The sequence below is a fragment of the Panthera tigris genome, chromosome C2 (assembly GCF_018350195.1).
Source record: "Panthera tigris isolate Pti1 chromosome C2, P.tigris_Pti1_mat1.1, whole genome shotgun sequence".
Lineage (NCBI taxonomy): Eukaryota > Metazoa > Chordata > Mammalia > Carnivora > Felidae > Panthera > Panthera tigris.
This window is the reverse complement of record NC_056668.1, coordinates 9012144-9028264: the sequence shown is the minus strand read 5'-3', so window position 1 is coordinate 9028264 and position 16121 is coordinate 9012144. Positions and strand designations below refer to the sequence as shown.

At 42.0% G+C, this 16121-nt stretch overlaps 1 long non-coding RNA gene across 2 annotated transcripts; it reads left to right on the top strand.

Annotated features, from left to right (window-relative positions):
* The first annotated feature begins 1673 nt into the window (after positions 1-1673).
* Positions 1674-3714, top strand: LOC122230496. Of its 2 annotated transcripts, none has more exons than XR_006207480.1 (3): positions 1674-1713; positions 1944-2046; positions 2185-3714. It is a non-coding gene; the product is annotated as an uncharacterized LOC122230496 (long non-coding RNA). The 2 variants fall into 2 exon arrangements; XR_006207481.1 differs by having other exon boundaries at positions 1675-1713; positions 1947-2046.
* The last annotated feature ends 12407 nt before the right edge of the window (positions 3715-16121 follow it).

Sequence of the window (16121 nt, the reverse complement as noted above, 5' to 3'; positions counted from 1 at the left end):
GGGGACTGAGAACGCATGTGGCCTGGCAAACTGACCATCTCCGGTGCGGAGTCTGCATCCCCGCTCCGTGGCGAATTGGCTCTCCTGGCCGTTTAGTAGGATGACCCCCTCCATCTGAACGTCCTAATCTACAAAATGAGGACACACGATGATCTGAGGACTCTAGCAGAGCAATTCAGGAATTACTGAAGCAGCATTGAAGGGCTGTTCCTTGGAGCAGGGATAACCAGTCGCCTGTGAGTTAACTTGTTGCCGCTGAACCCAGCAGAACACGGGTTCTCAGCAATCACAGGGTTTGAAGGTCGCAGGTTCTGGGGCCGGCCAGCCTGCTTGGATCCCGGCTCTTCCACTCACTGTGTGGCCAAGGATTGATCGCTTCACCTCTCTGAGCCTTGTCCTTCTCACCTGTCAAAGGAGATGCCTGATGGACTTGAGTGTGGATTAACTGGGAAGCCATGGGTGGAGGGTACGATGTCCCCACAGTGAGCCTCAAAAACCTATCAGCCGTTATTATTCCTTTCTAGACCTCCGTCCCCCTCGCCTCTGAACAAGACCGCTTCTCTGTGGGTGAATGTGCTACAGCAGTTTGGGTCTGAAACCAAAGCTTTAGGACCCCAACTCACATTGTGCATCCTCGTTCACCTTCGAGATGGCAGAAGCTATAAAATTATCATCTCAAACGTCTCTCTTGCCAATGGGGTGCTTTGCCATGAGAAGCAGGTGTCAACAGAACTCACACTACACTGGGGAGGGGTTCCTCTTTCTGGGATGAAGAGATTTGAACTGGTCACCGAGAAAGGAGCACCTGCCATGAAGGACAGGCTAGGCCCTGGGGCGCTGTAGGGAAGGGCTCCGGGACTTGGGGCACTAGAGGGAAGGGGTCTGGGACTTGGGGTGCTGTGGGGCTGGGGGCTGGGTCCTGGGGTGCTGTGGGGGTGGGGCTGGGCCCTGGGGTGTTGTAAGGGAGGGGTCTGGGACTTGGGGTGCTTTTGGGGTGAGGGGCCTGGGTCTTGACAGACACCCATGTGGCTGGAGCTTTGTGGACCAATGGGTAGATAGTATGTGATGAGGACCATGGAAAGGAGTCTGGATGCGTTCATAGTGCAAATGGGGTGCTTTACAGTGACCTGATTCCCCTGCGTTCTAGAAAGCCCTCTGCACACTGCGTAGAGAATGGATTGTGGCGGGAACTGCGGTCAGGAGGCTACTGCAATAGTCCAGGCAGGGGTGGTGGGCCTGGACCAGAACGCTGACACAGGGGGAGCCGAGGGGCAGGCCCACTTGAGCATCCTGGAGATAAAGCAAGGAGGTCAAAGGGAAAATACTTCCAGTTGTTAGATTCAGTCCCGGGGATGTAATGTGCAGCATGGGGACTACAGTTCACGACATTGGGTTGTCTACTTCAAAGTGGCTAAGAGAGCGGATCTTAGAAATTCTCATCCCAAGAGAGCAATATTTGCAACTGTGTGTGATGATGCGCGTTAGCAGAATCCACTGTGGAAACCCTTCCATGATATACACATATATCAGATCCTTATGTTGTGCACCTGGAAGTAATCCAATGCTAGAGGTCGGTTCTAGCTCAACAAAACGGAGGGAAACTGCATTGACTCGCCTCTGGTTACTATAGCTATCGATGGTAGAAATTCTAGAACTCCATTGTTGGGAAGAGCCTCAGGGCTTTGGATTTCAGAGCTAGAAGCAGCCAGTCTGGTAGGATTGCTCATATCTGCCTAATTTCCCGTTACCTTTCTTACAGAGGGAAGGCCTGGGCCTGGGCCTGGGGAGGGTGGGTGCCCATGCTGGGCTGTATGACTTATAGATGCCAAAGTTGCTTCCGGGAAAACAAAGCACCAGATCCAGGCTCTTCCCCCCCCCCCCCCCCCCCCGCCGCCCCAACCCCCCTCCCAGTTCTGCTTATATAATCTACCCTCTTCCTAAAGCAGGGATATCCCGGATCGCTGCTTCGTCTCAGCCTCCCCTGGAACCCTTCCAGTGAAGCTCACCCCTTTGTGAGGAAGCCTGCTCCGTTTCCACTCAGCCAAGGTGGATCATTCTCCCGTCTACGGCCTCAAACCCAGCTCGGGTTCCGTTCTGTGAGCCACAGAGCAGCCCGTTCCCTCTTTCCAGAATTTCAGGTGATTTCAAACTGTCCACCTCCCCCTTTGGGGCCTTCTTTTCCAGGCTACACACACTTCGTGAACAGCGGGACCTCCTAACCTGTAAGTTGCCACCCCCTCCCCCGACTGCCCCTGTTGGGAGGGAGAAGCCGCTTGGGCAGCAGAGGCGAAGACGGCTTCGTAGAGCAGCCTGGCCCGCGTGACAAAGCTGAGTCTGTCTGGTATCGGCTCCAGCTGTGAGTCCCTGGCTATCCTTATTTCAAGGGCAGCACTGCGCCTGGAGAGCTCCTGTTCCCTGGCCGATGAAGCAGCTGGAAGAAACATGATCTAGGCATCCAGAGGCCCGTGCAAAATGCAAGACCGAGCTGAGTGTCCTAGGGGAAGCTGAGCGAGGGCTTGGCGGGGTGGGTGCTCTCACGTGTCCTCGTCACCACGTGGCATTCACCTTTGTCTTCTGGTTGGTTTCTCGTGTGTCTCTTCTCAGCAGGGTGGGGAACTGTGCAACCGGTTTTATTTTCTGATGCAATGTGGGGTTGTCCTGTCTTACTTAACTAAATGAGCTCACCGAAAACAGAGCCTTGGTTGAGTCGTTCCCAAACACTGTTGGTTTCCCTGGACATTCCCTTTTGGTCTGTGTTCAGGGCTCAGCTCTGTGATGCTGGAGGACTTAGGATTGGCCCTTCTTCACGGGTCTCCATCAGAACTTACAACTTGTGCAGTGTCCCAGTGGAGGACCTGGGGTGAGCCCTGTGGAGCCCAGAATGTTCCGGGGAAGGCACTGAATGCAGTGGACGTCAAGGGGAAGACTGAGCTCACCACTCTCTTGCCTGGTTTGGCCAAAGACCCCACTCCCAGCTGCTGTGATGGACCTTCTGGGCTTCCATTGTCAGAAAGGGGCAGCCCTGGGCCCAGAGAGCTGGACTGGAGTCATGGCCCCACCACTGAGCAGCTGTGGCCTTGGAAATATTACGTGGCCTCCCTGTGCCTTAGACTTCTCTTGGGAAAGGTAAGAGCACGGGTAGCTCCTATCTCCTCAGGTCTGTGAGGGTGGAATGAGACACTGAAGAGCTTTCTGTATAGTAGGCACTATACAGAAGTACAGCGAGTGTCAGTGTTTTGCTTTTAAATTTGGAACCACTGAGAGAAAGTCTAAGACTTAGGGAGTATCCAAGATGGCGACATAGGAAGACCCTGAACTCACCTCCTCTCATAGATGCACTGAATCCACACCGACCTATAGAGCAATTCCTCCTGAAGAAAAACTGAGGGCTGACTGAACAGCTTCTGCACAACGGAGGACAGAGGGACCACACAGAACGGCAGGAGAGACGGCGAACGGGAACAATGGGAACCCCCCTCTACTCTGAAAGCTACAGTGGGGAGGGACGGCCCTAAAGGCCCTGCCTGCAGATTCGCCCGCCCTGAGACACAGCAAAATAGTGGCAGCTTAAGGGGCAATGAGACTAGAAGGGAAGGAAACCCATTCACTAACTCTAGGGTGTCCACCAAGTGGGGGACTGCTGGAACTCCGAGTCAGAGGGGCTTATAAATGCCACTGTTTACATTCCCCCTCCACCTCCATAGCACAGACAGCAGCAGGGTCTGGGCACCTTAGTCAGCCTGTTGCTTCAGTGAGACCCAGGCCCCTGGTCCACACCAGCTCCAACTAATCCCCTAGCCCACCCCCCCCCCCCCACACACACGCCAACCTGTACCTGCCTGAGCTCTAGCCATCCCACCAGTGCAGCCCCAGCATGGTACACTCTGGAACACCACCCCCCAGTGCCTACTTCAGCTCCAGCCATCCCGCCAGGGATGCCCTGTACAGAGCATGTAGACAGCCAGGCAAAGCCAGCGGGCACATGCAGTCTACACAGGGACTATTTCTATACAAGGCCACTCCTTCAAGACTGGAAGGGGTAGTTATTTTGCCCGACTCACGGAAACAAACACAGAAAGTCAAACAAAATGAGGAGACAGAGGAAAATGCCCCAAAGGAAATAAGACACAACTCCAGAAGATGAACCAAATGAAATAGAGATAAGCAATGTACTTGATAAAGAGTTCAAAGTAACGGCCGTAAAGACGCTCACTGGACTCGAGAGAGGAGGGGAAGAACCCAGTGAGAACTTCAAAAAATAGATGGAAAATATGAAAAAGAAGCATCAGGGTTTAAGAATATAATAACTGAAATGAAAAAATACACTACAAGAAATCAGTAGTAGATTAGAGAATGCAGAAGAATGGGTCAGTGATCTGGAACACAGAGTAATAGAAAACACCCAAGCTGAACAGCAAAAAAGAAAAAGAATTTTAAATTTAAAAACTGAGCATAGGTGGGGGCACCTGGGTGGCTCAGTCGGTTAAGCATCTGACTTTGGTTCAGGTCATGATCTCGTGGGTTGTGGGTTCAAGCCCCACCTCGGGCTCTGTGCTGACAGCTCAGAGCCTGGAGCCTGCTTCGGATTCTATGTCTCCCTCTCTCTCTGCCCCTCTACTGCTTGTGCTCTGTCTCTCTCTCTCAAAAATAAACAAACATTAAAAAAAAAAAAGACTGAGCATAGTTTAAAGGGACCTCTAGTACATCAAGCACACTAACATTCACACTATAGGGATCCAGGATTGGGTGGGGAGGCGGGGGGAGGTAGGGAGCAGAAAACTTATTTGAAGAATTAAAAGCTGAAAATTTCCCTAATTTGGGGAGAAAACAGACATCCAGATCCAGGAAGTACAGGTAGCCTCAGACAAGAACCTAAGGAGGTCAATATCAAGATACATAATAATTAAAATGTCAAAGATTAGGGGCACCTGGGTGGCTCAGTCCGTTGAGCATCCAACTTTAGCTTAGGCCATGATCTCACAGTTTGTGGGTTCAAGCCCCATGTCAGGCTCTGTGCTGACAGCTCAGAGCCTGGAGCCTGCTTCGGATCCTCTGTCTCCCTCTCTCTCTGCCTCTCCCCCACTCAAGCTCTGTCTTTCAAAAAATGAAACATTAAAAAAAATAAAATGTCAAAGGTTCGAGATAAGGAGAGAATCTTAAAAGCAGCAAGAAAAAAGCAGCCAGTTACAAATAGGGAAGCCCCCATAAGGCTATAAGTTCAGTTTTCAGCAAAAACTTTGAATATATTATCCTGCTCCCTCTGGCCTATAAAATTTTTGCGGAAAGGAAAAAATCAACAACCAAGAATACTCTGCCTGGCAAGATTATCATTCAGAATTGAAGGAGAGATAAAAAGTTTCCCAAACAAAAATTTAAAGGAGTTCATCACCACTAAACTGACCATACATGAAATGTTAAAGGGACTTCTTTAAATGGAAAAGAAAAGGCCACAGCTAGAAGAAAATTATAAAAGGAAGAAATTTCACAGGTAAAAAGCAAACATAGAGTGGGGCACCTGGGTAGCTCAGTCGGTTAAGCGTCCGACTTCGGCTCAGGTCATGATCTCGTGGTTTGTGGGTTCGAGCCCCGTGTTGGGCTCTGTGCTGACAGCTCGGAGCCTGGAGCCTGCTTGGGATTCTGTGTCTCGCTCTCTCTCTGCCCCTCCCCTGCTCACGCTCTGTCTCTCTCTGTCTCAAAAATAAATCAAACATTAAAAAAATTTTTTTAAAGAAAGCAAACATAGTAAAGTTAGTAGGTCAATCACTTATAAAGCTAGTATGATGGTTAAAAGCAAAAGTAGTAAGCCAATTATGTGTTAGGGGATCCACAAAATAACAAGATGTAAAATACGACATCATATACGTAAAACATGTAGAGGGGGAAGAAAATGTGGTGCTTTTAAAATGTGTTGGAACTTAAGGACCACCGACTTACTAGACTGCTACTTGGGATGTTACATACGAACTTCACGGTAACCACAAATCAAAACCTATAAAAGGTATACGAAAGAAAGAAAAGAATCTAAGCATAATGCTAACGTCATTAATCACAAAGAAAGAGAGCAAGAGAAGAGAAAAAGAGAAAAAATACATAACAACCAGAAAACAATTAGCAAAATGATAATAAGTACATGCTTATCAATAATTAAGTGTAAATGGTCTAAATGCTCCTGTTAAAAGACACAGTGTGACAAGACCCATCTGGGGAACTCTGGTCCAAGACGGTGATGCAGGGAAACCCTGAACTCACCTCCTCTGTGGACACACCGAGTCTATACCTATAGATACAGCAATTCCTCTGAAGAAGAACTGGGACCGATTAAACAGTTTCTGCGCGAGAGACAGAGAGACCACATGGAGAACTGCAAAAGACATAGAGACACAGTAATGCAGGGAACGCCCCCCCCCCCCCAGCCCCATCTGTGAACTGCAGAGGGGAGGGATAGTACAGAGACATCCTCAGCAGATTCGTCTGCCCTCATGCACAGAAAAAATACACCGCAGTTAAAAGGGGCAACTAGAATCCAGAGGAGCCAGCCCTAGAACCCTGCCAAATGGCAAGGGAGCTGCTGGAACTCTCTCTGGGTCAGAGGGGCTGGTGAGCACCATGGTTTATGTTCCCTCTCCAACTTAATAGCATGGATGGGAGTCCTAGCCGGCCGACCACCTGTGTAAACCTTGGGCCCCCAGCACATCGGCCTTAGCCATCCCACCAAGGTGGTCCCCATGTGTCACAACCTGGGACACCCCAGATCATTCACTACAGTTCTGGCCATTATGCCAAAGTGACATAGGCAAAGTACCCCGGAACACTCTAGGGCCACACTGCTTTGGCTCCAGATGGCTTGCTAGGGCACCCCTGGCACAGAGCACCCAGTGCCTCCTAGCTCATGCCTACTTTGGCTGCAGCCACCACACCAGAATCCCTACACTGAGTACCCTTGGACCCTACCCTGGTCTGTGCCCCACATAGCTTCAGCCACCCCACCAGGGTACCTCCTATGCAGAGAGCCGTGACCCCTTGGGTTGCACTTCAGCTGCCCTACCAGGGTGCCTTCTGTGCAGAGCCATAGGGCCCCCCTGGCTCAAGCGCATTTCAGCTGGGCCACCCCACCAGGGCAGCCCCAGCATGGGGTGCCCCAACCCCAGCCCATGCAAGCCACAGCTCTAGCCAACCGGCCAAAGTCACCAGGCACAAGCGCTCTACACAGGGAATAACCACACACAAGACCATCCCTTAAAGTTAAGAAAAGTAGCAGTCCCACCCAATTCACAGAAACAAACACAGAAAGCCAAACAAAATGAGGAGACAGAGGAATATGCTAAAAATGAAAGAACAAGAGGTGCCTGGCTGGCTCAGTCAACAGAGCACGCGACTCTTGATTCCAGGGTTGTGAGTTCAAGCCCCACACTGGGTGTAGAGATTACTTAAAAATAAAATTGATAAAAAATAAAATAAATAAATAATAAAGTATATAATAACAAACAATAAATAACAAAGGACCATAATAAACAAAATCACTAATGAAGGAGGAAAAAGAACCACCAACACCCCAGAAATACAAACTGTGAAAGAATATTATGAAAACCTATATGCCAACAAATTCAACAACTTAGAAGAAATGGATACATTCCTAGAACTATATCATCTTCCAAAACTAAAGCAGGAGGAAATAGAAAATTTGAACAGACCAATTACCAGCAATAAGATTGAATCAGTTATCAAAAAACTACCAACAAAGAGGGCACCAGACTGGCTCAGTTGGTAGAGCATGTGTCTCTTACTCTCAGAAGTTCAAGCCCCACACTGGGCACAGAGATTACTTAAAACAAAACAAAACAAAACAAAACAAAACAAAACAAAACAAAAACCCCCAAAATTCCCAACAAAAGTCCAGGACCAGATTGCTTCACAAATTCTATCAAATATTTAAAGAAGAGTTAATATACATTCTTCTTAAACTATTCCAAAAATATAAGAAAATTTCCAAATTCATTCTGTGAGGCCAGTATCACCCTGATACCAAAACCAGATAAAGATACCACACACACACACACACACACACACACACACACACACACACACAAAGGAGAACTACAGGCCAATATCTCTCATGAATATAGATGCAAAAAAATCCTCAATAAAATATTAGCAACTGAAACCAACAATACATTAAAAAATTATATACCATGATCAAGTGGGATTTATTCCCAGGATGCAAGGATGGTTCAATATTAACAAAACAATCACTGTGATATGCCACACCAATAAAAGAAAGGATAAAAATCATATCATTATTTCAATAGATACAGAAAAAGCATTTGACAAAGTATAAACATCCATTCATGATAAAACCCTCTACAAAGTAGATCTAGAGGGAATATACCTCAACATAATAAAAGCCTTCTATGAAAAACCCATAGTCAACATCATACTCAAATAGTGAAAAATTGAGAGCTTTTCCCCAAGATCTGGAACAAGATAAGGATGTCTGCTCTCACCACTTAAAAAAAAAATTTTTTAATGTTTATTTGTGTGTGTGTGTGTGTGTGTGTGTGTCTGTGTGAGGGGGGGGGAAGGGGGAGAGGGGGAGGGGGAGAGGGGGGAGGGGGGAGCGGGTAGAGGGGGAGAGGGGTAGAGGGGGGAAGAGGGGGAGAGGGGGGGAGGGGGGGAGAGGGGGAGAGGGGGAGAGCGGGGGGAGAGGGGGAGAGGGGGAGAGGGGGAGAGGGGGAGAGGGGGAGAGGGGGAGAGGGGGAGAGGGAGATAGAGGATCCAAAGCAGGCTCCGTGCTGTGAGTGCAGAGCCTGATGCAGGGCTTGAATTCACAAACCGTGAGATCATGACCTGCGCCGAAATAAAGAGTTGGTCACCTAACTGACTAAGCCACCCAGGTACCCCCACTTTCACCACTTTTATTCAACATAGTACTGGATGCTCTAGCCATAGCAGTTAAGCAACAAAAAGAAAGAAGAGGCACCCAAATTGGAAAGGAAGAAGTAAAACTCTATTTGGGATGGCATACTATATATAGAAAACCCTAAGACTCCACCAAAAAAACTACTTGAACTGATAAATGTAAAGTCACAGGATACAAAAATCAATGTATGGAAACCTGTTGCATTCCTATACACCAATAATGAAGCAACAGAAAGTGAAATTAAGAAAAAAAATCCCATCTACAATTACACCAAAAACAATAAAATATCTAGGAATAAAATTAACCAAAGAAGTGAAAAACCTATACTTTGAACACTATAAAACCCTGAGGAAAGAAATTCAAGACTATACAAAGAAATGGGAAGACATTCTATGCTCATGGGTTGGAAGAACAAATACTGTTAAAATGTCCATTCTACCATAAGCAATCTACAAATTCCTTGCAATCCCTATCAAAATACCAACAGCATTTTTCTCAAAACTAGAACAAATAGTACTAAAATTTGTATGGAACCACAGAAGTTCCCAAATAGACAATCCACAGAAAGAAGAATAAACCTGGAGGTATCATAATTTCAGATTTCAAGATAGATTACAAAGCTGTACTAATCAAAGCAGTATGGTACTGGTACAAAAACAGACACATAGATCAATAGAACAGAGCCCAGAAATAAACCTATTCTTATGTGGTCAATTAACTTATGACAAAGGAGACATGAATATACAATGGGGAAAAGACAGTCTCTTCAATAAATGGTCCTGGGAAAACTGGAGAGCTACAAGAAAAGAATGAAATCGGACCACTTTCTAACACTCTATAAAAAAATAAACTCAGAATGGATTAAAGACCTAAATGTGAGGCCAGAGACCATAGAACTCCTAGAAGAGAGCACAGGTAGTAGTTTCTCTGACATCAGTTATAGCAACATTTTCTAGATAGGTCTCCTGAGGCAAGGGAAATAAAAACTATTGGGACTACATCAAAATAAAAAGTTTCTGCACGGCAAAGAACACAGTCAACAAAACTAAAAGGCAACCTACTGAATGGGAGAAGATATTTGCAAATTACATATTCAATAAAGAGTTAGTACCCAAAATATATAAAAAAACGTATACAACTCAACACCAGAAAGCAAATAATCCAATTAAAAATGACAGAAGACCTAAACAGACATTTCTTCAAAGAAGACATACAGATGGCCAAAAGACACATGAAGAGATGCTCAACATCAGTCATTATCAAGGAAATACAAATCAAAACCACAATGAGATATCACCTCGCACCTGTGAGAATGGTTAGAATAAACCAAGAAGCAACAAGTGTTGGCGAGGATATAGAGAAAAACCCTCATGCGTTGTTGGTGGGAACATGAACTGGTCCAACTACCATGAAAAAGAGTAGGGAGCTTCCTCAAAGAATTAAAAAAAGAACTACTGTATGATTCAATATACTACTGCATATTTATCCAAAAAATACAAAAACACTAATTTGAAGGGATACATACACCCCTATGTTTATTGCAGCATTATTTATAACAGTCAAACTATGGAAGCAACCCAAGTGTCCATCAACAGATAAATGGATAAAGAAATAGTGATGTATGTATGTATATATATGTATACATACACAGAATATTATTCAGACAATCTTGCCATTTGCAACATGGATGGAGCTAAAAAGTATTATGCTAAGTGAAGTAAGTCAGAAAAAGACAAATACAATATGATTTCACTCTTATGTGGAATTTAAGAAACAAAACAAGTGAACAAAGGAAAAGAAGAGAGAGAGGCCAAGAAACAAACAATTATACAGAACAAATTGATGGTTACCAGAGGGGAGGTGGGTGCAGCAATGGGTGAAATAGGTGAAAAAAATATGCTAATTCAATGACTTTTACAGCTATTACATCTTTGGAGCTTAATGAAAACAAACAAAACAAAAATAAAACAAAAAGCCTTGCATTTGGGGTTTGGTAACCTTAAGGAACCTTAAAGAACTACCCAAGAGAATCACCTAAAAAAACCCAACAACAGCCACAACAACCACAACAACAAAAACTTCCCAAACAAAAATTAAGAGAGTTCATCACCACTCCACTGACATTACAAGAAATGTTAAATGGACTTCTTTAAGTGAGAAAAAAAAGCCATAATTAGAAGAAAATTATGAATAAAAAATATGTAAAACATGACAACATGTATATGAAATGTGGAAGCGGGAGTAAAAAAAAAATTTTTTTTAGAATGTGTTTAAACTTAAGTGACCATCAACTTAATATAGACTGCTACATATTTAGGATATTACATATACACCTCATGGTAACTAGAAATCAAAAACCTATAACAAATACACAAAAAATAAAGAGAAAAAAAGCCAAGCATAACCTTATAGGAAGTCTTCAATCATAAGAAAAGAGAACAAGAGAAGAAAGGAATAAGAAGAACTACAAGAAAAAACAGAAAACAAAGAACAAAGTGTCAATAAGTACATACATATCAATAATTACTTTATATATAATGGTTTAAATGCTCCAAAAAAAGATATAGCAGAATTGACTTAAAAAAAAAATAAGACCATGCAGCAGCCTGCAAGGGACTCAACTTAAGGTTTACTGATACATACAGTAGAGGGAAAGTGGAGAAAAGTGGAGGAAAAGTGGAGGGAAAGTGGAGGGAAAGTGGAGGGAAAGTGGAGGGATAGAAAAAAATTCTGCCTTCAAATGGAAGTGAAAAAAAGAAGCTGGGGTAGCAATACCTATAGTAGACTAATTAGACTTTAAAACAAAGACTGTAACAAGAGGCAAAAAAGGGCATTATGTAATGATAAAGGAATTAATCCATCAAGAGGATATACCAGCTGTAAATATCTATGCACCCAACATAAGAGCACCTGAATACATAAAGCAGATATTAACAGACATAAAGGGAGAAAGCGATAGTAATACATCAATAATAGGAGACCTTAACATCCCACTTACATCAGTGGGTAGATCATTCAGACAGAAAATCAATAAGGAAGTAGTGTTCTTGAATGACACATCAGACCAGGTGGACTTAACAGATATACACAGAACATTCCATCCCAAACCAACAGAATACACATTCTTTTCAATTGGTTGTGGAACATTTTCCAGGATAGATCACATATGGCCACAAAGCAAATCTCAATAAATTGAATAAGACTAAAATCATATCATGCATTTTTTCCAACCACAGCCATATGTAACTAGAAATAAATTACAAGAAAAAACTGAAAAACACAAATGTGTGAAGGCCAATAACAAATGGCTAAATAACCAATGGGTCAACAAAGACATCAAAGAGGAGATGAAAATGAAAACAAACGGTCCAAAATCTTTGAGATGCAACAAAAGTAATTTGAAGAGGAAATTTATGGTGGTATAAGTCTACCTCAAGAAATAAGAAGAAGCTCAAATAATCTAGTCTTACACCTCAAGGAACTAGACAAAGAAGAACAAACAAAGCTCAGGGTTGTAGAAAGAAGGAAATAATAAATATCAGAACAGACATAAATGAAACAGAGACTAAAAAACCAATAGATTAATAACACCAAAAGCTGGTTCATTCACAAGATAAAATTGACAAACCTTTAAACAGACTCACCAAGAAAAAGAGGACGCAAATAAATAAAATGAGAAATGAAAGAGGAAAAGTAACAATCAACACAACAGAAATACAAAGGATTATGACAGACAGCTAGGCAAATTTTTTGCCAACAAATTGGACATTCTAGAAGAAATGAATAAATTATTAGACATGTATGATCTTCCAAGACTGAATCAGAAAGAAAGAGCAAATCCAAACAGACAAATTACTAGTAAAAAAATTGAATAATTTAAAAACTCAACAAACAAAAGTCTAGGACCAGATGGATTCACATTGGTGAATTCTACTAAATATTCAAAGAAGAGTTAATACTTATTCTTCTCAAACTATTCCAAAATATAGAAGAGGAAGGAAGCTTCCAAATGTATTCTACAAGGACAGTATTACCTGGAAACCAAAGCCAGACAAAGACACTACCAACAAAACAAAACAATGCCCCCTCCCCTAGCCCTGGAAAACTACAGTCAATATCCCTCATGAATACAGATGCAAAAATCCTCAAGGAAATATCAAACTATATTCAACAACACATTAAAAGGATCATTCACCACAATCAAGTGGGATTTATTCCCGGCATACAAGGATGGTTTAATATTTGCCAAATCTATGTCATACACCACACTAACAAAACAAAGGATAAAATCATATGATCATCTGAATAGATGCAGAAAAAGCATTTGATAAGATTCAACATCTGTTCATAATAAAAACTTTCAATAAAATAAGGTTAGAGGGAACATACCTCAACAAAATAAAGGCTATAAATGACAAACCTACAGCTAACATCACTCAATGGTGGAAAACTGAGAGCTTTTTCTCTAAGATCAGGAACGTGCCAAGAATATTGACTGCCACCACATGTATTCAATATAGTACTGGAAGTCCTAGCCACAGCAATCAGACAAGAAAAAGAAATAAAAGCCAACCAAATTGGTAAGAAAAAGTTAGACTGTCACTTTTTTACAGATGACATAATATATATAAAAAACCCTAACAACTCCATCAAAAAATTATTAGAAGAATTCAGTAAAGATGTATTATACAAAATTAATACCCAGAAATCAGTAGCATTTCTATACACTAATAACAAAGTAGCAGAAAGAGGAATTAAGAAAACAATTCATTTATAATTGTATCAGAAAGAATAAAATACTTAGGAATAAACTTAGCCAAAGAGGTGAAAGACTTGTGCTTTGAAGACCATAAAATTATTGAAAGAAACTGAAGGTGACATAAACAAATTGAAAGATATACCATACTCATGGAGTGGAAGAATTCATATTGTTGAAATATCCATATTACCCAAAGCAATCTAGACACACTGCAATTTTTATCTAAATACCAATAGCATTTTTCACAGAACTAGGACAAATAATTGTATGGGATCACAAAAGACCCGAAGTAGTCAACACAATCTTGAGAAAAAAGATGGAGATAACACAATCTCAGATTTCAAGATACACTACAAAACTGTAGTAATCAAAGTAGTATGGTAGTGGCACAAAAATAGACACATAGATTAACAGAACAGAATAGAAAACCCAGAAATAAACCCATGCTTACATGGTCAATAAATCTATGACAAAGGAGGGAAGAAACCTGAGTGTCCATCAATAGATGAATGGACAAGGAAGATGTGGTATATATATACAATAGAATATTACACAGCCATAAAAGGATGACAGTGTGCTATTTTAGACAACTTGGGTGGACTTAGAGACTATTATACTAAGTGAAATAAGTCAGACTGAGAATGACAAATATCATATGATTTCACTCATGTATGGAATCAACAAAAAACCCCACAAATGAATAAACAAACAGAAAGCAGAATCAGATCTATAAATCTGAACAATGAACAAACTGATGGATGCTAGAGGAAAGGGGTTGGGCAAAATGGGTGAACAGGAGTGGGAGATATGGGCTTCTAGTTATGGAATGAGTAAGTTACAGGGATAAAAGTCACAGCATGAGGGATATAGTCAAAAATACTATATGGAGATTGATGGTAGCTACACGTCTGGTGAATGTAGCAAACTGTATAAACTTATGGAATCACTATGCTGTATACCTGAAACTAATGCAACAATGTGTGTTAGCCATATTAATAAGATCTATGACAATTGAAGCAAAAATATACAATGGGGGAAAGTCTCTTCAATAAATGGTGTTGGATACCAACAAATTGGACACACTAAAATAAATGGGTAAATTCCTAGAAACATATAACCTACAAAAACTGAAACAGGAATAAAAAGAAAATTTGAATAGACCAAATTACCAGCAATGAAGTTAAATCAGTCATCAAAAAACTCCCAACAAACAAAGTCCAGGACCAGACAGCTTCATAGACAAATTCCATCAACCATTTACAAAAAAGTTAACTATTCAAAAAAAAAAAAAAAAAAAAAAAGAGGAAGAAAAATTTCCAAATTCATTCTGTGAGGCCAGTATCACCCTGATACCAAAATCAGATAAAGACACCACACACACACACACACACACACACACACACACGCAGGAACTATAGGCCAATATCTCTTATGAACATAGATGCAAAAATCAACAAAATATTAGCAAACCGAATCCCACAATACATTGAAAAAAATCATGCATCACAATAAAGTGGAATTTATTCCCAGGATGCAAGGGTGGTTCAGTATTCATAATCAATCACCATGATACCTCACATCAATAAGAGAAAGGATAAAAACCATGATTATTTCAATAGATGCAGAAAAAGCATTTGACAAAGTACAACATCCATTCATGATAAAAATACTCTACAAAGTAGGTTTAGAGGGAACATACTTCAATGTAATAAAAGCCTTATATCAAAAATCCAGAGGCCAAAATCCATAAAGAACTGATCAAACTCAACACCCAAAAAACAAATAATCCAGTGAAGAAATGGGCAGAAGACATGAACAGACACTTTTCCAAAGAAGACATCCAGATGGCTAACAGACACATAAAAACATGCTCAACATCACTCATCATCAGGGAAATACAATTCAAAACCACAGTGAGATACCACCTCACACCTGTCAGAATGGCTAAAATTAACAATTCCGGAAACCACAGATGTTGGTGAGGATGCAAAGAAAGGGGAACCCTTTTGCACTGCCTGTGGGAATGCAAACTGGTGCGACCACTCTGGAAAACAGTATGGAGGTTTCTCAAAAAATTAAAAATAGTAATTGCACTACCAGGTATTTATCCAAAGGATACCAAAATGCTGATTTGAAAGGGCATGTGCACCCCAATGTTTATAGCAGTACTATTAACAATAGCCAATTATGGAAAGATCCCAAATGTCCATTGACTAATGAATGGATAAAGATGCGGTGTGTGTGTGGGTGTGTGTGTAATGGAATATTACTCAGTGATCAAAAAGAATGAAATGTTGCCATTTGCAACAACATGGATGGAACCAGAGTGTATTATGCTAAACGAAATAAGTTAGAGAAAGACGTATATCATATGATTTCACTCATATGTGGAATTTGGAAAACATGACAAATGAACATAGGGGAAGGGAAGGAAAAATAAGATAA